We start from the raw sequence: 27,594 nt of genomic DNA, 5'->3' as shown, positions 1-27,594 counted from the left end.
TTGAAGTAAAAAATTCAGTGAAATTACTAGCATTCCTGAATGCATTACGGAGGACATGTCTGAAGGAACTTCGGGCGAAATTCCTGGAGGAATTACGGAACAAACCCTTAAGGAACACTCGAAGAAAGCGCTGGAGGAAATCCAGAACGATATTCTTCATGAACTCACTTGCATTATTGGAAGCTACATATTCCTGGGCAAGCTCTGAAAAAAAAGTTCTTGAAAGCACTCTGAAAGTAAGTTTTGTCAGAACTTTTCAAGGATTTTTACGGCAACGCTACAGTATAACCTGGATATCCTAGGTCATCCAAACTGTTCTTGAGTTTACATCCTAAAGTAGGCGTGACAGTAACTTCTTTCATTATACAAAGCTACCAAATGTATCCTATCATGTCCAGTAAATCTGCATGTACAATGGACATCATCAGATCAGCTGGGGTCATCCAAACCATTATGATGTTTAAAGTCTATCCTCTATAGCAATTTTAGGTCCTGTTTTGACTGTTAAACTTACTGGAGCTCATAGAATACAATCAGAGACTATAACATAGCTTTGGGACATTCGGAATCGTACACTGTCCTGCAATATATTACATGGAATCTACAGCCGTAATAATTTCTTTTTTTTTTAGGGTAAATGTACCAATACTGCCCATGATCGCATAGTTGACGTAACCACCATCGACAATGTCAGCATTCACAAGCTAATATCTATTGCATGTGCATAATTGTGACCAGTTTTATTCAATACAGCACGAGATCTAATCGCCAGCTAGATGTCGACGTAAAAAAAGTTCACAAATTTTCATTATTTATTGTAAACATTTCAAAAGTGTGTCAAAAACTACAGTGGCGCTTACGTCAACTATGCGTTTATGGGCAGAATAGGGGTGCTATTAGTATCTCCTCGTACTAAAATAATTGAATAAAATTGATAATACCACAAAATAAAAAGTCTGAAAACGTTAATCGTTAGTTTTCCACTTAAATTTGCTAAGAAAAATGTAAAAATCATTTCAGTTTTTGCTAATAAATCACTTGCAGCAACTACAGGTACGTGGTTCCTATTATGGAGGTAAAGTTTAACATTGGTTCCTATAGTGGCGCATCCCATTGAATTCTTATGGGACCAACCACTATAGGAGCACTACCACCACTATAGGTACAAAGGAGCAAAAAAGTTAAGGAAAATAATTATTTAAAAAAGGTTTTCCGACAAATCCTGAACACAAAACTGAATCAATGTTATTAATTAGGTATGATGCATCTATTAAAAATGCCATTTGCAAGCTTTTTGGTCGAAATAGTGCTATATTGTCACTACCACCACTATTGGTACTGACTCCACTAAGGGAGCTTTTACTATACTGTTTTGAGTTGCACAGCATTACTAACAGTAATGATTGTATCCGTGTTTGTTATTGCAGTCCTTATCTTCGGCCGCGTTTTCCATATTCGCCTTCACATTTTTGTTCGAGATGTGGCTTCGTCATATCTGCCTTAGCTATAAGTTCTTAGTTGTAGGAAAGTTTAGTAATCCTGAAATATTCCAAAAATGTTTTGGAATGACTCTAAGTTTCACAAGAATTCTGACTAGGAAAATAAGTAAACTAACTTTTTATAGCACAAATAATGACTACAACGAATGCAGATTAAAAAAACAAGTTTCATAAAAGTTCAAACATAAATGTTTCAAAGGTACAGAACAATGCCTACTAGTCTTTGAAGAATATTAGTAATATGATTCATTATGTATCATTATTCAGTGTAGCAGGCTAGTATTCCAAGTACAGATGTAAAGTTGTTTTGTCCAAGAAAGATTGGATGACCTTTATTATTACAAAACTATTATGAAGTGACCCTTGAGGGTTCAGAGGTTCAAGAATTCTATTTGATTATGTAACGTTACTATCTAAAACGAAATCACCTCATGTTACAGTGATTGTTTTTATCAAATAAGCTCTATGGCAGTAAGGATTCTGTAAAGAGCTAAACTTCAGGACAGTTTGGACAACCCTTAATGTCTCAAAAGTTTATAATAATATATAGTTGACTTTAGGTTGGTCCAGTAACTGCGATTGATTATGCAAAGTTATTCAGTATAACAGATATGGTTGCTGTTTCGAGTGTAGACCTAATGTTCTGAACTCCAAGATGGAGGAATATCCCTATAGTGTCTCTAAATTACATTTTAGATTTCACGAACTTCTTGATTTCCAGCAGATTCTTCTTCTTCTTCTTTATGCCTCTACGTCTAGACTGGGACTTGGCTGCCTCGCTTCAACATAGTGCTCTTGGAGTACTTCCAGAGTTATTAATTGAAGGGCTTTCTTTGCCTGCCATTACATGACTTTGTATATTGTGAGGTAAATACAATGACACACTATTGCCCAGGGAGTCGAGAAAAATTTCCCGACTGGAACGGGAACCAAACCAACCGTCTTCACATTGGCGATCCATAGTCTTAACCACTACGCTAACTGAAGACCCAGCAGATTATGCAATGCCATTGTTTATGGCGGAAACACAAAAAGCTATTCTTGTAGATTTAAAGGACTTCATAGGACAGTTTGAAACACCCTGAATGTCCCAAAGATTTATAATAATATTTAGTAGACTTCAGATTAGTCCAATAACCGCGGTTGATTATGCAACGTTACTCAGTATAACAGATAAGGCTACTGTTACGAGTGTAGACCTGAAGTTCTGAACTCCAAGGTAGTTTTTCTGACCTGGAATATCCCTAAAGTATTTATGAATGACAAAGTAGATTTCAAGAGCTTCACGGATCCCAGTGGATTATACAATGCTATTATTTATGGCGAAAACACAACACATTATTCTTGTAGATTTGAAGGACCTTACTACTGGACAGTTTGGAACACCTAGAACATCCCAAAACATAAAACACCTTTTGATATTCTTGATGTTAACCTTCGAATACATATCCACATTCAGCTTTTAGAGCAACTGGTATGTCAGTAGTAATTTATCCAAACTTAATGGTGTTCAGGATGTTCTAGGTTGTCAGTAAGGTTTTAAATTCAAATATTCCCATTTTTCCTCAATGAAGAACTCAATTTGCAACAGCTTTACCGAAGACAATATTCTGTTTTATTGAATGTGTGCATTTATACTGCTGTTTCTATGTTGGGGTTATATATGACCCCTCCGGCTCCAAAGGGTTGAATGGAATCCTGTAGGAATTCATCAGTCATTGGAATGATTGTTAAGAATATTCTTAAAAAAAAACTGATTAAATTTATGGAACAATCTACAACGTAATTTCTGAAATTCTCCTTCTTCTGAAGTTCCTTCAGGGATAGGTATTTTCGGGATTGCCTCAATGACTTCCTCGCTGAAAAAAAATTGCCTAGGCAATTTTCCCTTAATAAAGGACAGATAAAACCGATCGAAACATCAGGTAATCCAAAACTAGTCGTTTGGATTGACCCTACCCTAGTAGCAAATATGTTCTACACATGTTTATGTTACTCTTATATGACTAAATTTGGTCATATACCAGTAATATGAACTCGTATAGAACATATGTGCTACTAGGGTAGGTTGAGAGTGCCCATATCCATACACTGTATGGAATGTATTACCTCTACAGAAATACAAAACTTTACTACCGTACCATAGCATTCTCAACAAACTCAAAACAAGTAAGAAAAAGAAAAAAATCAAGCTAATATAAAATCACCGTAGAAATAAACCCCTAAGCAGTCCTTTACTTCTAAAGTCCATTGCCAATCAAGTCGCGTGCCGTCCCTTGCCCGAACCAACCAACAAACACCAAGCACACACTCAATCGGGAACTCCCGATGCACGTCCTTCAGGACCACTCCAGGATGAAGAAGAAAAAAAATCGAAAAAGGTGTTCACCAAATCATTTCTCAACACTACTCCCCCACACAGCCATCACCATTCTGGGCAGCCGGAGAACGTGTCCTACCTAGGGGCGATTCCCGCCAACCAGCAGCGTTCTCCGTGTATTCCACCCTTCATCGTATTATGGAAGGTCGTCGTCGTCGTCGTCGTCAGGTGGCTCTGGGTCGTGCGGTTTTCGCTGAGCTGTGTTCCCGGTCCCTGAGAAAGGGTTCGATCCGGTTTGGTCTGCTGGTCGGTTGCTTAGAGGGTGTCGTCGTCATGTTGCTTGTTTTGGCTCCGTTTGCTTCGCTTTCATTTAGTTCGATAGCTTTCATGTTATATGATGACCGACCGACGACCATTTACTCACAAGAAGCGAAGCTCTTTGGCCGTGTGGTTCGCCACTACCGGGGACGGCTAGAAGGATCCGAGTTCGGGCGTGGGAAAATCCTGGCTGGATATTGAACAAGCACACTAACCGGAGGGCGTGCGAGGGTGTGTATTAAGATGAAAGCATAAAGATAAAATTTTATTGAAACATTGCTGTAAAAGAATTATTTGATGATATGGGGGAGTGCTTCACGGAAATGGTTTCTGGTGGGAAAACCGATGCAAAGTGGATGAAGCTTTCCGAAGACATCGATTGGCTTTGGTCCGAGTGGATATCGCGAATCCATTACCAGTGGGGACCGAGGCAGAAACCACATCATTTGCTTCTCGGTTAGATTCTCACTATGACGACGGTGGTCGTGGTGACCATGATGAGCCGGGATGCCAGAGAATGTTTTAGTAAAAGATTTTGGATTTGTGACTCTTAGCCGAAGTGGTAAACGTGCAACTTTTAAGGTAGACCAATAAAATGCATTTTTTTGGAATAGGTAGCACTGTGAAAACGACATACTACGTACTGTCTACAAAATTGCATCTTTGGCATCACTGCCACTGGTTGCGGTTGATATATAACCCAAAGAGACGTCCCGCATCGCTGACCGTGTGTCCCGACTGGCGGCTCACAGGAATGCCACATAGAATTAAGCCAAAACAACTCAATAACGATGGCGGGCCGGGCGATGAGAAAACGCTCGCTCATTGAATCGGTGATTCTTCTTCTTCTCCGTACTCTTTGTGCGATATTTCTTCCCCTAATCGGGCAGATTAGAGTGAGCGAGCGGGCCGCAGCATCAAGAGCTCCGAAACAAGTTTTCCACTTGATGACCGATGAAGACGACCGGGCCGCGACAAAGGGCCCATCTCATGTGCTCTACTCATGAGCTGGATTAATCCCGCTGACATGGCTCCGAGGAAAACTTTTGCAGCTTTCGGTTGTTTTTCGGCTATATGTACTACTTGAGGGGGGGTCGAGAAGAGGAAATATAATCACCGAAGGGCGTCCTCATGAACCATGAAGAAGGAGCAGATATGAAGTAGCGATATGTGGTGCAGGAAAATAAACACGACATTAATTGGAATTAGCAGATTAGTTTGGTTGGTTTATTGTGTTTATGAGATGGCATATTTTTTTCTTGGGAATGATTCGGCTATTGCGGATCTGTGTTGGCAGGGTAAACAACTTTTTGCTTTTCGAGCGCATAATAATTAGAACTCAAGATGCTAAACTTCATTGCGTAGACCAGTTGATGGGCCTGGAGGAATTAACAGTGAAATTCAAAGAGAAATACTTGAAGGAGTCCCTGGAAGACTTCCTGAATGAACTGCTGGAGGAATTCCAGAAAAAAATATTGGAAGAATTTCTGATAAAAAAAATGCGTGGATGAATTGGTGTAAGAAGCACTAGAATAATTTTAGAAAGAATCCAATTTTCCAAAAAAGTCCATGGAGAAAATTTTAAAGAAATCCATAGGAGAATATCTTAAGAAATCCTTGGAAAATTTTCCTAAGAAATCTTTAGAGAATTTTTAAAGAAATTGCCGGAAGAAATTTTGAAGAAAACATTGAAGAAATTGCTTAATGATTTCCTGAAAAATCCCCAGAACTTCGGAGCGAAATTTTAAAGCTATTATGGAGGAATTTTGAATTTTTCATTTACAGGAGAAAATGCTGATTTCCCAATACAATCCCCGGAAGTATTTCTGGAAAAAAACATGAAGAGTTTTTTAAAAGAATCCTTAAAGAAATTTCTGAAGGAATCTTGAGAGAAGTTTCTTAAAAAAGCATACATTTTTTTTCGCAAAATGCCAGAATAAAATATTGAGGATAAGGAGGATTTTCTAAAGGAATCCAAAGAGCAACTTTTAAAGGAATCCATGGTTGATTTTCTAAAGGTGTTTTTGAGAAGTCTGCACTAAATTCCAGAAAAAAATCCAGAAGGAAATTCTTTAGGAATGCAAGAATCTGTTCCATGCATTCCTTAAGAACTCCCTTCTGGATTTTGTTTTACTCTGAATTATTACTCTAGTAATGAGAAATTTCTCTAGTCTTGAGTAATTTTTTTGTGGAATTTCTTAAGCCATTTGGAAAAGTTCATGGAGAAATCTTCAAAGCAATCCATACAAGATTTGAAAACCCATAAAGAAACTATTGTAGAAGCCTGGCAATTATTGATGAAATCCCTGAATAAATTAATAAATTAATTCTTGAATATAAGATCCAAAATAGTTCTTGAATTTTTTTCTTGAAGTAATTCGGAGGAATCACTGAGAAAATTTCCCCTGGAGATAATTTGAAAGATTTTATGAAAAAAAATAGAAGAAAACTTTTTAAGGCTTTCTAACGAGACTCCTGGAGAAATTTATGAAATAATGGCAAGCGAAATTCCCAAAAAAAAACAAAAATGTATATTGCAATCCATGGAGAGATTTCTGAAGCAATTGTTTCCTGGGAACATTCATGAAAATCGGCAACTGATCCGCTGAGAATTTCCTCCGTAGATACCTGTAGAACGCCTTCCTCGGATTCTTTTTCTATGAATCTTTACAGAAGCATAAAAAGATGTGTCTCCTAGAATGCCTTCCGAAATATGCCCACATAACGCTATAGGAATACTTCCAAAAATTTCATTTCATCAAGTATTTTTTCATGAATGTATCTAACAATTCCTCAATTGATTTTTTAAGAAATTCCCCCAAGTGTTCCTAGTGGATTTTCTTCAAATTTTCTCGAAGAAAGTTTAACATAAAGTTCCCTCAGGTTTTTTTTTCAAAAATTCGCCGGGAACTTCTTCAGCTATTTCAACATATCTAGAGATAGAGACGAACCAGCCAAGGGCTGAAAGTCTCTCTAATAAAGACAAATCAATCAATCAAATATCTAGAGATTTACACAGGGATACTTCTTCAGATATTCTTTCAGAAATGTGTGCATGGATTACTTCAAGCGTATCTGCAGGCACGTTTGCAGAATTGTGAGAATTTCTTCAGGAATTTCAGTAAGGGACAAACTCTACAGAGATACTTTCGGGAATCCTTCCGATTCTTCTTAAAGTTACATGATCCTTCGGGTTCTTCTAATAATTACTTGAGGAATTCCTTCGCAGATTACTGCAGATATTCCTACAAGAATTCTTTTTAGAAATTTATTCTGCTGTTCTTTCACAAACATCTCCTAAGAATCGTTCAGAAATTTCTTCATTTATATTTTCAGATATTCTTCCAGGGATTTTTATTAAGTTTTCCTGGAATTGCACAAAAATACTGTAAGAATTTTTGAAATGAAATCCATAAGAAAGCCACACCACAAATATACAAGAGAACAAATCTGGAGAACCAAATGATGGTTTGCTTTAGAAAGTGGATTGATTGATTGACCCGCTGGTAGTGACCATTTCATCAACCCGACAGAGCGAATCGTTATTTTTTTAAATTCGTGCACTTGAAAATTAAGGGTGTGGATTTGTTATATCTACACCATAAAAAAACCTGGTATATGCTTTAGAAACTCCAAGTAGAAATTCTTCGAAATATTCTAGATTGATTTTCGGACAAAAATTCCAGAAGCAACAAATCGTTAAGATACTTCTTTAATTTTTTTAAATAAAAATCAAGAGAATTTTCTGGAGGTAAAATTCTCTAAGAAATATCTCAATAAATTTCTGAGGGATGTTCGAACTTGTTTATTTGAAAGAATACATGAAAGACCTCTTAAAGATACACACCTTTAGAGGAATTTTTAGCCGATTTTTTTATGCAATTTCCGAAGCGTTAGTACACAAAAATCTTTGAAGTACTGATAAAATTTCTGAAGAATATCTTGCAGAAACAAAAGAAAAATGAACCCTGGAGGTATTCTTTAGAGAATCATTGAACAAATTTGAAAAAAAATGTAGTTTTGAAGGAATTATAGAAAGAATTTCTAGTAGAACTTAAAACCTATTTACAGGTATTCATAATAGAATAAATGCAAACGAGTAGATTCTGGAATAGTTTCCGAAGACATTACTGTAATAATATTTGGAGGAAATTTTTCTGAAAGAATCCCTGAAGAAACGATTGAATGTATCAGGGATACCAGATGATTTTTTGTATCACTTCTTCAAAAATTTGTATCCCATACAAAATTCTTGTGGAAAATCTGAATCCTATACAAGAAAAAAGTTGTATGTCATATAAAACGCAATCTATAAAGATGCTCAAAAACATATATAATACAGATAAATTTGAATGTATCTTCTTTTTCTTCTTTTTCTCTATGACTCTACGTTAACACTGAAACTTGGCCTACCTCTCTTCAACTTAATGTTTATTGAGCACTTCCACGGTTTATTAATTGAAGGGCTTTCCTTGCCTGCCATTACATGATTTTGTATACTGTGAGGCAAGTACAATGGTACACTACGCCCAGGGAGCCAGGAAACTTTTCCCGACCGGAACGGCAATCGAAGCCGTGTTCAATAGCCTTAACCACTAGGCTAACTGAGGACACCTTAATCTGTACATAATGGTATCCCTAGAATGTATTTTTAGCAATCCCCAACTTCTGGTCAAATTCTCAGAAAAACTTTCAGAAGAATCTCTTGAGATTTTTTTTGGGAAATTTTCAAAAAAATGACTATTTTTTCAGGAAACGCGCTGTTGTAAAAAGTACAACACTCCCAAAAAAAACCTCACTCGTCGTATACAGTGCGAGCGCGCTGCAGTTTCTGAAAGGTTCAGAGAATCCATGATTAAATGGAGTTATACATAAATATACTTCTGAAGAAATTCCAATAATTTCTGAAAGACTTAGTGGAAAATTTTCAGATTTTTCAAGAAAAACCTTGAATTATTTGAAAGAATCTTCGAATCTCCAAGAAAACAATATCTCCTGGAATTGTATCTTCTGGAGACACCTTCGGAGGAATACTTTTTGAGAAATTTCTTGAAGAATTTAATTTATGGAGAAATCCCAATGAAATGCTACAAGAGGAAATCTAATAAAAAAAGAAATCTTCTGGAGGAAAAATTAAAAAAAAACATGAAGCAATTCTGGAAGAAATTTCCCTAAAAATCTCGTTTTAATGAATTGCGTTTTCTAAAAAAAACCGTGGGCAAGTGTCAAGAAATTGAAGAAGGAATTCTAAAGACTTATAAGTTCAGGAAAGCACCCCAAAGAAATATTTGGGGGAATCTTAGGATGAATTCTGCTAGACTCATTCTAGAAAAATCTACGAGAATTTTTTTCTATAAAAATAGTGGAAAAATATGGGAAATCCTGGAAGAATCTCAAAGGCATTTCTGGCGATGTTTCTGTAGATAGTCATGGAAAAAAATCTAAAGAAATACATGGAAATGAATACTTTCTAATTCTCGCAGAAAAAGTTTCGAAGAAATCTTGCTCAACTCATAAAAGGATCTCCTGCGAGAATGCTCCTTTCCGTGGTAAATTCAGAAAAAAATCGTGAAAATATTTGTCATGGAGTGGTTTCCCTAGAATACTTCATAATTAGGCGCAATAATCAAGTATTTTCCATGACGGCAAAGCAGGTCATTCCCATGGACCTTTCTATTTTCATAGGTGACCCTAAGAATTGACGCTCTCCTATGGCGCTCATGCGAACTCGACAACGGCGTGTGACTACACCGATGCTGGAAACTTGGCCAGGCTGAAATGAGCGTTACAAGGAAAGGCGTTGGAAGTTATAATCCAGACGCTGTTGAATAAAATTTGCGATGTTCCTCCACCAAGAGCAGATCGATTAAATACCCTGATCTCCTTTGAAATAGCTGGTCAGAATTGTGTTACCAATTGGATGCAGCGGAGTGATTGGCATACTTATGCAACCCGACACTACTACAGGAACTAGTAGAGAAGTAGTAGTAGAGTAGTAGAGTTTGCCTCCTGTATGTCTCATTGATACCGGCGACCTCGGACCCAAACTGATTGATTGATTTGTCTTTATTAAAGAGACTTTCAGCCCTTGGCTGGTTCGTCTCTCTGGACCCAAACTATTGCGAGCAGCCAAAGCAAGTTCAGCAAAAGATAAGAATTTTCTTAACGCGCATTCAGCATTCGAGCCAGCGAAGAAGAAAGTCATGGAGGATGCCACCCTGATGGTCCTGTGTTCTACATATGCAACGGCACTGGTAACAAGATCAAGGACTATACGGTTTTCTAGAAGTGGGGGCCTGATAGCCGGTGGAAGACAGTCCAAGATCATCATCTATGTCGGACGTGCTTGGGGAAACATGGGCGTCGGTCGTCCATGCAAGTCGCAAACGCGTTTTGGCGTCGAAGACAGTTATCAATGGCATCACCAGTTGCTACATTCATAGTGTCAGAGACTGCAACCAGTGCACAATGGGTCCAGAGCCGCATTGACGAAGACAAAAATAATTGTGCCTAAACCTTAAGTTTTAGGTATATGGTGTCTTTGGGAAAGTTTCTTCATATTTTTCAACCTTTTATCTCATCATCGTGAAATTAGGGTGGTAGTCGATCTGATCCAAACATCTGCTCTTTAATAGTTTTATGTACGCTTATAAAATTTTCTACAAAGTTGTAAAAGAACTTATTTGGAGCAGGTTTGCCGAAGAAACCATTATTCTATCTCTTATGGTTCCTAACTTATATTATTTTTAAATAATCATGTTAGGGTGATCCATGAAATACAGCTTTCATGCAATAACTTTTAATCCATTCTCGTAAAAACCTTGTTCCGAGCACTTTTAAAATTATCAATGACGCATATTTTTTTCGAAGAGCTCGATGTTCTATCCCTCATAGTTTAAAAGATGTAACTATCTGATCTATCTACCAAATAAATAAAAGCTAAATTTGCTTGAATTGTTCCGTTTTCCATTTGAAAATCCGTTTATATTCAATACAATTTTATGCGTTGATCTTTTCGCTATACTTTGTTCTGAGCACTTTCAGAACATTCAAAAACTCACAAAACTGTCGAAGACGCCAACTTTGTATCTCATCGATTTCAATAGTTACAACTGATTTTCTATGTAAAAACCCGTATTTTTTAAATTCAATAAATAGCTTCAAACAAAAAAGGTACTCACATTTTTTTCACCATCAATAGAACAGAGTACGATCTTTTCAATGCAATTCGGCGATTGAAAACCCATTTGCTCCTTTTTGAGATATGACTTAAAAAAAGTGATTTTTTGAAAAAAAAAAGAGTCAATATCTTTTTAACTATGACTTATGAGAGATAGAACATTGGGCTCTTTGGAAAAAATATGCGTCATTGATAATTTTTAAAGTGCTCTAAACAAAGTTTTTACGAGAAACGAATGGATTAAAAGTTATTGCAATAAAACTGAATTTCATGGATCACCCTAACATGATTATTGAAAAAAATTAAAGTTAGGAACCATAAGAGATAGAATAATGATTTCTTTGGCAAACTTACTCCAAATAAGTCCTTTTACAACTTTGTAGAACATTTTGTAAGCGTACAAAAAACTATTAAAAAGTAGATGTTTGGATCAGCTAAACTAGAGAGACCACCCTAATTTCACAATGATGAGAAAAAAGGTCGAAAAATATGAAGAAACTTTTCAAAAGACATCATGTATCTAAAACTTCTACGCTGGACCATTTATGGATACGTAGTAGACCGTAGCGAATTGACTCGGCAGTCCTACCAAATAGCTACCCCAGGGCGATGCGCCGTCTTGAATGCTTTGAGCGTAGATCTGGTATCTTGGCCGACATTTGTATGCCAACAAAGAAACCATTCACAACGAGATGCGTCAGCACTTCCATATTTTGAATCTACGGTACAGCAAGTAACAAAGAACTGTAAAACTTGTAGGATTCCCAAAGCCGCTCCAGCGTCATCTAAAATGGCCCCTCAACCAGATACACGCCTGGCCGTGCCTAACCACGTGCAAGTAGAAATCTACTGTGGTACCGGCACCAATTTTTTAAGAAGCGAGTCGAGCTATGCGAGCGGATATCCAAACTACCAATAGGCAGTTACAGGAGATGTTCACCAACACGAGCACCTAGTGGGTGTTCAATCCACCCTTTGCACCACACACACTACGGGGGATAGTGGGAAAACCTCGGACATGGAGGTGCTAGGATCCTTATTTCTCTATCAAATCCCCGACGACGAAACTTTAACCACCATGATCGCTGGAGCGGAGTCCGTGGTTAAGTCAAGGCCACTGACGTTATACCTCTGGACGACACAGGCGAATCTCTAACACCGATACAACGTTCTCTCAGACATTCAAAAAGCCGGTTCCAGAGGCACGTTACCCTCCATTTGGGAGAGACTGGCATTAGCGGAGTCAGCAAAAGTAACACAAACGAATTTGGCAATGAACCGACAACTTGTTGATAAGATCTGGAAGCGCTAGGTAAGGGAGTACCTTCCAACAATCCGATTTCTTTAGATGTCTGGTGGCATTTTGGAAGGCTCGTTGTAAGAATGTCTCATGCCAAGGCTATGCAATGGGCAGGAGGGGGTTTAAGAGTTTTAACCTGTATGAAGCTATCGATGAATAATATTTCCAAATGGGAGGATTTTTGTAATCAATCAATTGTGGATATTATTAGAGGAATAATTAAAAAAAACATGTCTTCATAACCGTGCGGTTAGCGGTGTCAGTCCACCAGGAATATTATTTTAACTTTGAATTCGATTTCCACTTTAGTCTGAGAAACTTTTACATCGAGATACTTCCATTGATCACTGGGTGTTTTTTTGTGTTCTCCGATGACTGAAACACCTCAGAAGAACTACTGAAAGAATCTCAAATGGACCAAATAAATGCTTGAAAAAATGTGAATAAATAAATAAAGATTTTTTTTGAGGGAATTTCTGAAGAAATTCTGAAAGAATCCTTGAAAGATTTCTGGAAGATTTTTTTAAAATATCCAGAGGGTTTATTGAAAGAATTTCTGTAGGATTTTTTTGAGAAATCTCTACAGAACAGTGCTTGAAACGGAGTAAATATGAAAAATAGTGAAATCAAGTATATTCGTTATTCATTGCCATAAACACCGGCGAAGAGAACAATTCAAAGAGCCACCCAGCGCTGAGTCATCGTTCCTCACTCTCAGTCATAATTATTATTACTCCTCTTCACACTTGCTTCAGACGGATCCCAAGTAGCATTCTAATGACTAATTGGTCTTGCAGAGAGTTTGAGAACCGTCTAAAAACTTCACACCTTTTATTTTGGTCCTATGAAGGTTCTCAGAACGCCTTCCAACCTATTTGACTATAAAATGTGACTTGGGATGACACTCTATGAAGACGTATATGTATCGCTTTGGGTTAAAAAATGCCGGTCAAAGAAGAGCAAATATTGTTTCGTTCGGGAAATAACGCTTCACTTTTCAAGAACTGCCAGAGAAACATCTGAAAAAAAAATCTAGATGTATTTCTGATTGCACCTCTGGACACATTTCTGAAGCAAGATTTGTAAGATTTTCTAAAAGAAGTTTTTGTGAAACAAGATCCAACAAGTAGTTTCTTAATAATTACTTGGAGAAATTCTAAGAAATTTCTGAACGAACTGTTGAATAAATTTCTAGAGAAATTCCCGTAAAAATACTAGGAGGAATATTTTAGGAAATTGCTTAACCATTCCATTAAAAAAACCCGAAAAAAAAACTTGTAAAAATTTATTAAAAGGATAATTCAAGGGATTTCAAAATGAGTTAAGAGGAAACCTGAGAGCGAATACCATGAAAAGAACTCCTGAAAAACTTCATGAATGAATTCTTGAGAGAGACCATGGAGTAATTTCGGGAGGAAACTTCTAAGGAATTACATTTGCAATCCTGCTAAACAAATTTTAAAGGAAATGCTTGAAAATGCTTGGAAATACTTTGAAGTACTTGGATCCATGAGAATATTCCTAAAATAATTCTCGAAAAAATTCCTGAAGTAATAGATGGAGTGATTTTCTAGTAGATTTTCTAAAGGATTTCATGAAAGTATTCCCAAGTGGCTGTAGCAATCCGAAGCCAAGTGTTCTGCATCGTAGGGTTGAAGGAGGTGTATTTCGCAGGATCCGTGATGATAACGTTTAGAGGTAATCATACCATCTACCATAGCTGGAAACGAGCTGGGCGACATGCAAAGGCACGTGATCAGTTGGTTGTCGATCGATGAAATAAAGTTTAGGTTGAGGGTCAAGGGCTGATTCTTAGACTTCAGTATAATCTACTTGTACTTCCCCAGATTCGAAAGCATTGATGATGCCAAGGACACATTCTACGTGCAGCTCGAGCAGCTGCCCAAGCCACGAAGTCAAGATTATAATAGGAGACCTTTACGCTCCAGGAGGACCAGGAGAAGGAATTCAGAACGACGATTTGCTAACGAATGAATACGGCATACGCCTCATCGCTTTCGACGCCTCTGGGAACATGGCCATTTGTAGAACATTTTTCCAACACAGCCTCTCTTGTCGTTCTACCTGAAGATCACCATAGCAGACGGTATTGCAAATAGGTGGACGGCACTTCTTCGGCATTATCGACGTCAGGACCTATCGTGGCGCCAACATCGACGCCGACGATTACTTGGTGATGGTCAAACTGCGCCCAAAGCTTTCCGTCATCAACAAAACACGATACAGGCGACCGGCACTGTACAACCTAGCGCGACTGAAGCAACCGGATGTCACCTCAGCATACACGCAGAATCTCGAGGCAGCGTTACCAGATGAGAGCGAGCGCGATGTGGCATCTCTAAAGGACTGCTGGAGAACAGTAAAAGAAGTCATTAACGACGTAGCTGAGAGCAACATCAAGTACGTGGAAAGGAGTCGATGAAACGAATGATTCGACTAAAAGTGTAGAGCGATTTTGGAGCAGAAGAACGCAGCACGGGCGGTCATGCTGCAGCAAGGAACCCGGCAGAACGTGGGACATTTCAAATAGAAGTGGAAACAGAAGACCTGCCTATTTCGGGGGAAAAAGCGCTGCCTGGAAGAAGTGGAGTGTGAGGAAATGCAACTGCGTGCCGTTCTCATGAAACACGGAAGTTCTACGAGAAGTTTAACGCATCCTGTAACGGCTTCGTGCCGCGAGCCAAAATGTGTAGGGATAACGACGGAGGCCTCTTGACGGACGGACGTGAGGTAATTGAAATGTGGAAGCAGTACTTCGACGAGTACCTGAATGGCGTAGAGGATGTAGACACGACACACGAGAGACCACGACAACGGAGGGTACGACTACGCCAATGCAGAAGAAGAAGGAAATTAGCCTACACCCACGCTGAGGGAAGTTAAGGATACCATTCACCAACTCAAAACCAACAAAGCATAAAAAGGATAGTATCGCAGCTGAACTCATCAAGAGGGGCCCAGAAAAGTTGGCCACCTGTCTGCATCGGCTGATAGTCAGGATCTGGGAAACCAAACAGCTACCGGAGGAGTGGAAGGAAGGGGTAATTTGCCCCATTTACAAGAAAGGCGACCATTTGGATTGTGAGAACTTCAGGGCGATCACTATTTTGAATGCTGCCTACAAAGTGCTATCCCAGATCATCTTTCGTCGCCTGTCATACAAGAAGCCCAACATGAAAATTGCGGCATATATAAATGTAACGAAGAACGACAGACAGTTTTACCCTTGAAAAAGGCCAAATAAACAAGGCCGAAACGTCGACAAAACTAGTCGTTTTGAATTTCCCCAGACTGAGAAAGCCAGTTAAAATATTCAACAAATTTCCAGTCGAAACTCTCGTCACAAAAGACCTTAAAGCGACTCGAGAAGTAGCGTCTACAAGTATGTACTTCCCCAAAATCAGTTTAAACCTCAATAAAACATCCATTACCACTTACATCTTGTATTGTTCGCACCACAAAAAAAATCCAAACAACTCCCTCTTCGGCCTTCCATCGCCGAAAAAGACTCCCCACTCGACCACAACTTTGAATCTGACTCCACCGTTCGAAGCTCACCTTCTTGGAAATAAAAAGGACAGTAAAACTTATTCACATCCTGCCCCGCCGCAACAGTCGTAATGATACTCTCAAATTAGTACAAATGGTCCTCAGGACAGAACTCACCTTAAATTTAATCAGCAACCGTCGTCGTTGCCTTCGTCGGGACACCTTCCTTTCTTTCCTCCCACTTGAAACACGAAACACCAAACCAAGATGATTCGATTTCCAGCTGGCTTTTTCCCGTCACTGGTGTCGAGTGGAGAAACAAAAGCCCGCCGCCCCTCTTGACTTCAGTGAACAGTTCGGCGGATCCGGATGAGGAACGGAGAGTTCACGCGGCACACCTTCGCCAGTCGAAAGCACTACTTTTTGCACCTTTTTCGCACCGCAAAACTCTAAACAGACAGTTCCCCTCGAAACACTCCGACGACGACGACGCGCGAACTCAACTCACCCTTCCACACGCTACACTTTTCTTCCAGCACACACACAAACAGTTTCACAACCCCATAATAGCTTCTTGACTTTGTTGAACGGATTTTTTTTCCTTCTTCTGATGTTTTCGTTGCTCCCCGGCACGTCTTGGCAGGCAAATTATACTGCTACGACGACGACGAGTTCAGAGGACCGCCGGCCGCTTTGCCACAGCCAAGCGTCGCTTTTGTTGGTGACACCTGTCCGGAAAGGTGATATCGTGTGTCCCCTCCTCGGAATAGCTCGGACAACAGCGTTGTTGTTGGTTCAAGTGGGATATTCAAGCCGCCGGTAGCTGCTGCTGGGAAGCCTACGGGTGGAAAAGGATGGAAAAATAGAGAAAAAGCGAAACTTATTATTTATGCTGTTTTCAAACGAAGACGACGCGACGCGACGGATGCTGGCGTGGGATGATTGCTTTCCACGAATTGGATACGAAGCTATAAACGGAAAGTTAGTTTGGTTCTTCATGCTATGATCTGTTTATGGTTAGATGTTCATTGGAACACTCAATTTGTGTGCACATATCGATTTATCCAGTTAGTCGATGGGATAGTTAAAACACAGTATTTTCAAAAACTACTACGACCCAATACTAATTATTACACACTTCCATCGTGAGTATTGGTCCTAGTAGGGGGAAAGTTGGGAAAGAGTCCAGGCTTTGCTATTAGCTATCCTGCAGCTCCACCTGGTCACTCTACAAAAAAAAACCTCGATACATATCAGTGAAAACTGTTAAACCTCAAACATTAGCAATATTTTACAATTTTTTCGTTACTTAGGCTGACACAAATTTCGATTTTCTCTAATGTCACCCCCCCTCGGGAATTTTTGTTGGAATTCGACATTTTGAGGGGGGATTCAAATAAATTATTCAAGAAATTTAAAAATTTTAAGATGAAATCAGAGTCGTCGAGAAAATTTCTTAACAAATCCGATGAGTTTGACGATTTTGTCTAATTGTTCGGGTAATTTTTCATCAAATACATTTATTATTTATCATCCCACCCCCCTTGACAAGTCTATGACCAAAGTGACAAAAGAAGAAAATGAGATTTGTTCCGGCCGATTTTACATGGCCCCAAAAGCTTGAGGTATGTACTAGCGTAGCTCAAAATACCACTTAGCAAATTTTTTGATGGGCTCCCTTCTAATTTCATGCTATATGATGTAAATAAGATATAGTCCATTTTCAGCCAAATCCGTTAACGTTTCGGCGGTGCTATTTGTCTTTGAAGTTTGTATGGGAGAATTGATCGAAATACATGGGAAAACTGCATGTTATTTTCCAGGCTGAATTTGAATATGTTCTACAGTTCCAAATGTTCTCTAATTCAACCCGTTTATAGTAAAATAAGTCCAGATCTACCTGCCGAAAACCAGAGAATACGGTAACGGTTTGTGGAAGAGCGGTGCTAATATTTTGGGGAATTATAGAACAAAAATAAGTGAAAGGTGAAAAATTAGTGCTTCAAATTGATTTATGATTGGTAAAGTAAGAACCATTTTGTTTAGCGTCAATGGTTTTGGTGTTTTGGGCTCAATTTATTGTTTTGCATCTTTACCTGTTTTTGGGGAAAATGCATGCATGTTGGGCGAATAAACGATAACGGCGAAAAGCTGCTGCCACAGACAACAGACAAGAAATATGGTTATATACCGAAATTTTGATATCCAATTCCAAATAAATATTTACGAAAATAGTACAAATCTTCACTGAAAGAACGCTCGCGGTTGAAATTACTAGATATTTTGCAGGGTCAATTTAAATACCAAATTTATGCAGAGTGAGTTTCGTTTCAATTCAACAAATTAATGTTTTTAATTTTAACATCGACCCGACGGTTTCCCGTAACGTGGGTAGATCACCGCAGAATGGTGCGTTGCGGCGTAAGATCTACCAAATCAAATTTTGATCTTGAAATTTTCCTGCCTATAGTAATTAGGCAGTAGTTTACAAATATTCCAAGATCAAAATTTGATGCACTTTTCTGATGTTTATGTAATATTTTTGTTTCAATTTTGCTGCTAATCAATATTTTATTTCAGCAGGATTCAGGTAAATTTATTGTATGATATAAATTATATTGTGAAAATATGTAACTGTGGCGAGCTTATCACTAATATGTAGCTTATTCGGCGTCAATGTTAATATTATGTAATATTTCAGATTCTCAACCGAAAAATCAAGTAATACAAATAAATGCCATTAAGATGACGAGGAAACCAAGACGCATTGGGGAGATAACTATTTCGGAGCAGCCTAATAATGGTGTACCTGAACGTTGACCAACCGCATCCTTTGGAGTACCCTTCCACTAACAACACCCATATCCCCTTGACACCTAGGCCCGAGAGGTCGTAGAACTTTCTACATCTTTCTTTAGGTGTCTAGCTAACCATCCTTTCATATTTCTCAGCAGTCGCAAGAACGAGGCCAGGACAACTCTAGACTGTTGGAGGATTGCGTCAGTCTTGTTGAGAAGTCAGAGAGAAGTCTCCAATTTTTGTGTTTTGGTATCCGACGGGAAGGAGGCAATCCTCACAACTGTGGTCTATAGCTGTACTACCTACGAAATTTGTGCGACTTGATTAATGCTTACTTTTACTTTTTCAGTGGTAACCAGGTAAATGATAAAACCATGACAATTTCTCGTACGCTTTTTCGCCAAGGAAAGCACCCCATTAAACCCTATCCAATTACCAACTCCAGATATCTATGAAGTGGGCCAAGTTCTTGGACATATTCTGAGTAGATGTCTAATCAACATTTCCTCCCCATCCCCGCTGATCGTAAGGACCTGGCCAGGTATCGAGAGTTCGTTAAATGAAAGGTTTGTCAAGTCCCAGGCAACTTTTCTGGCGCATTAAACTTCTCAATCGACAGCCACCCCAGGATGTGTACGGTCGGCTATGCTATGCTATGCTATGCTATGCTATGCTACATATCGATTTATCCAGTTAGTTTGTCGAAAATGCTTCAGGAGGCGACAATTCAACACGCTGGTGAACATCGCAATCATGCCTGACGAAACAACTCAGTTGAGCTGCGTATCTGTATCTGAGGTGTATAAAACTATTTCAAACTTCTATTGCTTTTTCTGCAAGTCTACGTTTAGAGAACGTACCTACGAGAGCTCTGAGCTCGCCATGATAGAGCAGAAGAGTCTTATCCGAGTCAGTACCTTCTGATCTCGAGAATTTTTTACATCTCTCCACTCTTATGTGCCCTTCTTCAATCTACAAAGGTACCCGAGTAAAGTTATCACCGAAGAAATTGAGCAAGATATTCTTCTATGAATTCCTCCAGCAATATCTCCGGAAGTTCTGTTAACCATCTGGACCCTTCAGCAGCATATCGTTGAAGTAGACTCCATAAGCTTTTGCGGCCGCATCCCAAACCATCTGAACCGGGCTTCTTTGGATTGATCACCACTCCCAGTGGCAAATGTCAAACACGTCGAGGATCCAGACTGCTATCTTCTTCCTGTGATGCTTTACTGATGTACTGCTTTTGCTCGAAGCTGTTGATCTGCTCAAGATGTTTCGTGACCACAGCTTCTTCAACGGCGAAAAACTTCTTCATCGAGTCGTACAGATCACTGTTACTCATCTTCTAACCGATGTGTAGATTCAGCTGTTCCACGGATCCTTCACTTCCAGAATTTCTTCCGTAGACGCACCAACCGAGACGAGTTTTCGTTGCGACTGGATCACTTCTTCCGCCTTCGCGAAGCTTCAGACTGGGAAGACCTTGTAGATGTGGATAGGATCTTGACAGATCGGAATAGTTCAACGTTTAACTGGGAAGTCCAAGGCTACGAACCGTCCGTACGTTGCTCAACTGGAAGGTATTTTGTTTCCCAGCTCCGGAAATCTCCACGTTGACCCTTTTGGAGCTCTTCTCGTGTCTGCCGATCTTCCCTGTCCATCCTAACCAAAGGTTGTCCGGCTCTCCGTCAATACCCAAATGAACTGCAACTGCCTCTTCCAGTAACGTCGACGATGATCCGTCGTCCAGAAACGCGTCTACCTGTTTCCCGTCTCCGTAAATCGTGACTAGCAGATAACGGAAGAGAAAAAACAACTTCGTGTGGTGGTAGTTCTGCTTTACCGCATCTGTTGGCTTCGTTGTCTCAGCGGATTCGCCTCGGCTAAGCTGGTTACTATTAGAGATGGTCGGGTTTCGGGTTTTCAAACCCGAAACCCGACTCGAACCCGAACCCGACGGGTACGGGTCGGGTTCGGGCTTGGAAATGTGAAAAAAACTCGGGTACGGGTCGGGTCCGGGTTTAAACAATTTCAAAATTTTCGGGTACGGGTCGGGTCGGGTTTGAATAATGTCGGGTTCAAGTCGGGTTTGGTACCAATGTAGACAAATCATTATTTAGAAAAATGCTTTATTTGTTGTATCCGTTACATTTAATGATTATTATTAAACTCGGGCTTCGGTCGGGTTTATTGGCAAATATTTTTTTCGGGTTCGGGTCGGGTTCGGGTTTGATCGACGAAATTTTTTCGGGTTCGGGTCGGGTCCGGGTTTGACGGAACAAAAAATTCTCGGGTACGGGTCGGGTTCGGGTCTGTAAAATCTGAAACCCGATCATCTCTAGTTACTATGCAGCAGCATATTATGACGAAAACAACACCCATCCACGCCACATTCCTTTTTCGAGTGTCATGGCCATTTCCGATGCGGAACTCAACACAGACGACACAGGTTCTTCTGACGCTTCGCTTTCCACCTCGCTCCAATATCCAAAAACTTGCAACTGGAACAGTTCAGGATCTGATGATTGTCCTTTCCGCAATACGAGCAGGCTTTTGACACAGACCTTTCTGTCGACGTGTACTTTTCCTTCCTGGCTGCATCGGACGATTCGTTGGCGTGAGAGAGCAACTTCTCCCTTGGCTTCGGCTTCTCCGCGCGAACTTGTTTATGCTGGTTCTGTGCGCAGTCCACGTCGATAGTGAGCTCCGACGCCAAGTTCACAAGGCCTGTCATGAAACCGTTGAGTGTCGCCAGATTGACATATGCAACGCCTTGCTTGTAAGTTCCCCACTGCATCTTGAGAGATGTGGGCAACTTATCGACCAACTCCTGAACCAGCATTGTTTTCGCCAAATGTGCTTGCTGATCGCCCAAGATGATGTGATCGACCAAGTTCTGAATGGCCATACCGTACGCTACGATCGTGCCCAAGTTCTCGGCTTTGAAAGCTGGCATGTTTCGCACCTTCTTGGAGCGTATCCATCACATACGGAACAGACGCTGGTTATAGCAGACGACTTCGTACGGCATCTAATGCGGAACCTCCCAAACTCCGCTGTAGACGGGCCAAATTCTCCGCATCTGTATATCCACAAACCTCCGTCGTTTTCTTGAAAGAACTGTACAAGATGGGCCACTCCTGAGGATCGCCATTTGGTCATTAGTTGGTCATTAGTTGGTCCTACTGCATGGCTCGATTGTGTTCCATTCGGCAATCCGGCTCCAGCAAAGGATGATCCAAACGAATTCGATACTGGGAGGGCGTTCCCGTGGAGAACTGCTGATCTATGCGGAACTCCTAGAGGTGGAACATTACCGAAACAGTTATGCGACGAATTTATTCAAACGAAATCTCCAGAAGCTACTGCATTCGTTGGTGTCAGATGCGTCATCAGACCGGTCGAACTAACAAATGATTGCGATGCTATACCTGGAGCCGAAGACACCACTGTTTCCCGTGCAGCAAACGTGACGGTGGATAAAATCGCTGGCACAGAATAGGTATTGTGACGAAGCTACTGGCTGCTGCGGCACTGAAGAAACTAGTCGCTCAGCTGCTGATGCTGGAGCAGACGACACCATTGAAGCCCCTTGTCCAGATAACAGCTGTTCATAGGACTTCGCCAAAGTTGGAACATATCCAATGGTTCCCGAAACAGTACACAATGGATTCACGTTTGGCAGAACGGAAATCTGCGACGAACTATTCGCAAATGAAACTATTGGTAATAGCGACTCTCTAATCACAACGGCCGGCTGAACTGATTCACTAACTGTATGAACCGGCAAAGCAGCTTGATCTCCAGACGACGATGGCTTCGACTGTCCAACTTCGTCCACCACAGCTTCCTTCAACCACTTCTCCAACTGGTCACGTTTACCTTTTACGCTTACTCCGGCTCGTCGTCTTTTCCGCTGTCTCCACTTCGCTTTCTAGATGCATCCTTTTCGTCCGCTATCTGCATTAACAGAGTGTACCGCTGCTTCACCCCAACAGGGTTAAGTTATCTTTTAGAAAATTCCTGAAGAAATCCTTAAGAGTCTGACGACAATTTTATGATGCAACTCTTAAGCAATTTGTTGACATATTACTAAAAAACTCCTGTGAAAATATGCCTAGACAAGCTTTGTAAAGATACCTTGAAAAAAAACTATAGATATTTCTAAAGAAATTCCTGTAGAAATACCTAAAAGAGAAGTTCCTTGGCACATTCAGGCGAGAATTTTCAATGGAATTCTTAGAACAATTCCTGAACAGATTTCTGATGGACTTCCTGTAGAAATACTTGTTTGAATTTCCTAATAAACCTCTGGATTTTTTTTTCGAAGAAATCACAGATAAAATTTATGAATGAATTTCTGAAGAATATCTGTAGAAACTTGTAAAGGATTCTCAGGAGAAATTTTTGGTTTACTAAACCAATACCTGGAAGAATTTCTGAAGGAATCCTTGGTGGTGTTTCGGGAAGAAACTCTCAAAAATCTACATGAAAAATTCCTGGAAAAAAAATCAAGGGAACTTCCAAAAAAGTTCGTGGAAGGAACCCATGGGTAAATTCAAGGTAACTTACAAATAATTTCGGAAGAAATATCCAGCAACCCCTGAAAAACATTGTTTGGAAAAATTTTGCAAGAATTACTAAAGAAGTCTGTGGAAGATTGTCCAACGAAATCCGTGGAGAAATTTCTGAATGAGTTTTCTGAGAACTTTCTGGGGAAATCCCTGAAAGCATTTCTGAAGAAATTGGGGGATGATTTTATGAAAGAGTTTCGTACGGGATTTTTTAAAGAATAACGCTACGGGCTCCGTTGAAGATCGAAAATCTTAGAGAAACCCCTTAATCTCTCCTGACACCTTGGATTGAGGTTTCCTGTTTGGTGGACATTTATCCCCAGAACAGGGGTTCTGCAGTGCGATTCTAAGCCTACGCGGGCAAAAGAGCTAGTTACTCGATGAGTAACTTGGAGTAACCTCGATGACACCACCGCTTGCTGCACAGACTTTGGATAGGTCTACTAAGGCTACTCCTTTGCGCATGTGTATTGTGTAGGTCCTCACCATGGTCCTCACTCGACGCTTTGTCCAAATATCGGGCCAAACTTGCAAAAGAGCGTGATCACTCTATGACCTCATCGGAATACGGGTTGCTGTGGGTCGGTTCGCTCATACCTTTCCAGCTCTGTTAACAGACGACGATTAGCAAGCTGCACGACTTGCACCGAAGTATGATAGCCTGGTAGACCTCGACATTTCACCATGGTACTCTTTGCAGACCATTGGCCTTGGGATGTGATAATCGATGGTCTCATGCATTAACGGAGGTACTCCACTTGGAAGTAACCCGTGAGTCATGAGCATCAGGAAGTTGGTGACGGATCTTCTTCTTCTTCTTCTTCTTCTTTATGGCTCTACGTCCCAACTGGGACTTGGCCTGCCTCGCTTCAACTTAGTGTTCTTTGAGCACTTCCACAGTTATTAATTGAAGGGCTTTCTTTGCCTGCCATTGCATGAAATTGTATATTGTGAGGCAATTACAATGATACACTATGCCCAGGGGGTCGAGAAAATTTTCCCGACCGGAACGGGAATCGAACTCGCCGTCTCCGGATTGGCGATCCATAGCCTTAACCACTAGAATAACTGGTGACGGATATCTCGAGGGAATCCGTCCCACTTAGCCTTCTCAATACTCTACCTAAAGTCTCGGCGCAGTAGACGGGGGTCTATGACCTGCGATAAGAGCGAACAGGACACTGCATTGTTTTGATTTTGTATAGGATTTTGACGTTTCTTATCCTTGTTGTTTGCAAAATTTCTGTAAGAGTGAAAGTGAAGGAGAGAATTTCATGCAGTACCCTATTGTTCAGATTGTTTCAGAAGTTTATTTTTATCTGTATTAACGGAATTTTTAGCCCTAGGCTAGTTCATCTCGGGACCCTCGCTTAACTTCCCTTCCGAAGGAAGAACCCACATTTTGTGAGTTTGTCGGGAGTGGGATTCGATCCCAGGTCCTCAGCGTGATAGCCAAGTGTTCTAACCATCACACCAGGCCCGCTCCATTCAGAAGTTCTTTCTGGGGTTATTCTAAGAGTTTCTGCTGAGATTTCTGAAGAGGTTCCGTCTGGGATTACTTCAAGAGCTCTTGCCAGGATTCTCCAGGGAGTACTCGCGGATTCTTCCAGAGATACCTTCTGTCATTGCCGAAGGAATACCTTCTAGGAATACTTCAGAAGTTACTAGATTCTTTAAAATTTCTCCAGACATTAATTCCGAGATTCCTCGAGGAATTCCTACTAGGATTGTACCAGCAATTTTTCCTGAGATTCCTTTGCAAATTTCTTCTGTGGGTTTTCCGTAAATTTATTTTTGGGTCCCTCTGGGATTTCCTACTGTGATTCCTCAAAAAGATGCATATGAGATTCTTCTTGGGGTTCCTTCAGAAGTTCTCTCTGGGATCGTTTCCAGAAGGCATTCCTGTCAAATATTTCTGGAAATTCAAGTAATTTCACTCGGTACTTCTTCCGGAATTCCTCCTGGAGTGCTTTTGCGATTCCTTTAAGAACTTCTTCCAAAAAATCCGTCAGGGATTATATGCGGGATTCCTCCCGGAGTTCCTTCTGAAATTTCTACAGGAATTCTTCTGGAGATCTTTCTAAGAATCCTACAAAAACTTCCTTCAGTATTTCTCTAAAAGCATTTCCGGGATTCGTCCAGCAGCTCAATCCGGGATTCATTCAGTAACTACTTCTGGAAAAGCTTCTTGAGAACACTTTCCGGGATTCCTCCAAAACCCTCTGCTGGAATTGCTCCGGGAACTTTTTCTAGGCTTATGTCAGAAATTGCTTTTGGAATCCACGAAGGAGTATTTCTTCGGATATTTTTTTCGGGATTCCTCTTGGAACTTCTGGAAATTCCCCAGGAGTTTTTTGAGAAATCTCTCCATTATTTTTTTTTCGAAATTCCTCATGAAATTCCTACAAGATTTCCTTGATCAAATACGCCAAGAAGTTCTTTCTGGTTTTACTCCAACAGTTCTCTTGGGGATTTCAATTTTCAATAATTTTTTTTTTTGGAAGTCAAAAAAACATCTCTGATAAGATTTCAAAAAAACTTGTTCGTGAGGAGTTGGCGATGGTCAGGAACTTCTGTTTCGTTTCAGAGGGCCTTGGGGGTTTCATGGGGCATCAGGGAGCTTCAAGAGGCGTCTGGAGCTCTTCGAGAGTTTTCAGGAGATCTCAGGGGATTTCAGGATGGCTCTAAGAAACCTCTGGGTTGTTTCAGGGGTCCCAGAGGGCTTCAGGAGGTTCAAAGGGCGTTGCAGGGACGTTTCAGAGGGTAACTTAAGGTCTTACGAGCGCTTCAGGGGGTTTCAAGTGGTCTCAAGTGGTTTCAGTAAAACCAGAGTTTGAAGGGGGTAGCAGGGGTGTTCCAGGGTACCTCTAGGGCGTTTAAGTACTACTGTAACACCCCTGAAACCCCCTTAATACTCCTGACACCCCCTAAAATCTTGAGACCAAAGGTGCTGCTACCCTCGAAACCCCTTGAAACGCTTCTGAAATCTCCGTGATTTCTTCGGCCTTGAAATCCTTCAAATGCCCCTGAAAACCCTTAGAACGCATTTGAAGGGCTAAAGGAAACTCCCTGAAACTTCACCCCTCAAAGCATCCCTGAAATGCTATCAAACGCTCTAAAAGCCTCTTTGTACGTGCTCAAAACGTTTAGGAAGCTTCCTGAAACATTCTGAAACGCATTGAAGTACCCCTGAAACGCCCTTTAAAATGCAAACTGTGGTCCGAATTACCCGTATGGAACCATTCCAATAGCAGTCCGGAAAGAACAACATTGTGAAGTAAGGAAAATACTTTAACCAAATAAAAACTTACGCGAAAATTCCCCCTTTAGAGAAAATACAAGCGATCGAGAGTATCCTCGCTGCCAAGGGAGAGGGAGTTCAACCCGCGGTGGCGGCACGATTTTTGAGATACTTCAGATGACGCCACAATCTAGAAAGTATGCTGTCGCATTCCGCAACCCCTCTCTCACCCGAGAAAGAAAATGACCCATGGTGTAAGTGCCTCGTGGTCACTGGGTAGCAATATCAGATTTTCCAGACGCAGCAGTAGACTGACCGATGGCCGACAAATAGCGGAAAAGTAATTGCCCCTTGTAACTAATGGGGCCTCCCCCTATCCGGCATCAATGAGACCCCCTTCTACAACTGCCTCAGGGTCGGCATACGCGCTTGACTCACCGCGACCAAGAAAACACTTGAGTACCGAATTGCAAACACACTTTCCCACTTTATTTCGACTTTCGTGCACACAGGTACCTTTATTCCTCCCACTTCCTTACAGCCTACCTCCTACCTTTCTCTATCACTTTCTTCTTCTCTTTACGGTCGGCGGGGCCCCTTCTTCGTTCCGCAACCACTCGTTTCCACCTTCCTTCTTCGTCGTTGACTCGCTCCTCTCGACCGGCGACGCTACGTCGACTTCACTTCCTTCTCTCTCGCTTGATTCCCTTCCGTTGGCTTCAACTGCCGAGCGTTCGCGGTCTTAACTTGACGATGCCGCGAAGCTCCAGGCAAAATGGCGGCGCTCACTCACCGTCGAGTAACGGAACTACGACGGGCGGATTTCTGGCCTACTTTTGCAGTCTCGGGT

General features: G+C 40.7%; 1 protein-coding gene across 1 annotated transcript in view; it reads right to left on the bottom strand.

Annotated features, from left to right (window-relative positions):
- LOC109398559 (uncharacterized) overlaps positions 1-16,961 on the bottom strand; it is a 553,507-nt gene extending 536,546 nt beyond the window's left edge. The window contains exon 1 of the mRNA XM_062847204.1: positions 16,305-16,961. The gene's annotated coding sequence lies outside the window, so the exon portion shown is untranslated. The remainder of the gene's footprint in view (positions 1-16,304) is intronic.
- Between the last annotated feature and the right edge of the window lie 10,633 nt (positions 16,962-27,594).

The sequence above is a fragment of the Aedes albopictus genome, chromosome 1, assembly GCF_035046485.1.
Source record: "Aedes albopictus strain Foshan chromosome 1, AalbF5, whole genome shotgun sequence".
Lineage (NCBI taxonomy): Eukaryota > Metazoa > Arthropoda > Insecta > Diptera > Culicidae > Aedes > Aedes albopictus.
The sequence above is the reverse complement of the archived record's forward strand: the minus strand, read 5'-3'. Positions and strand labels throughout refer to the sequence as shown.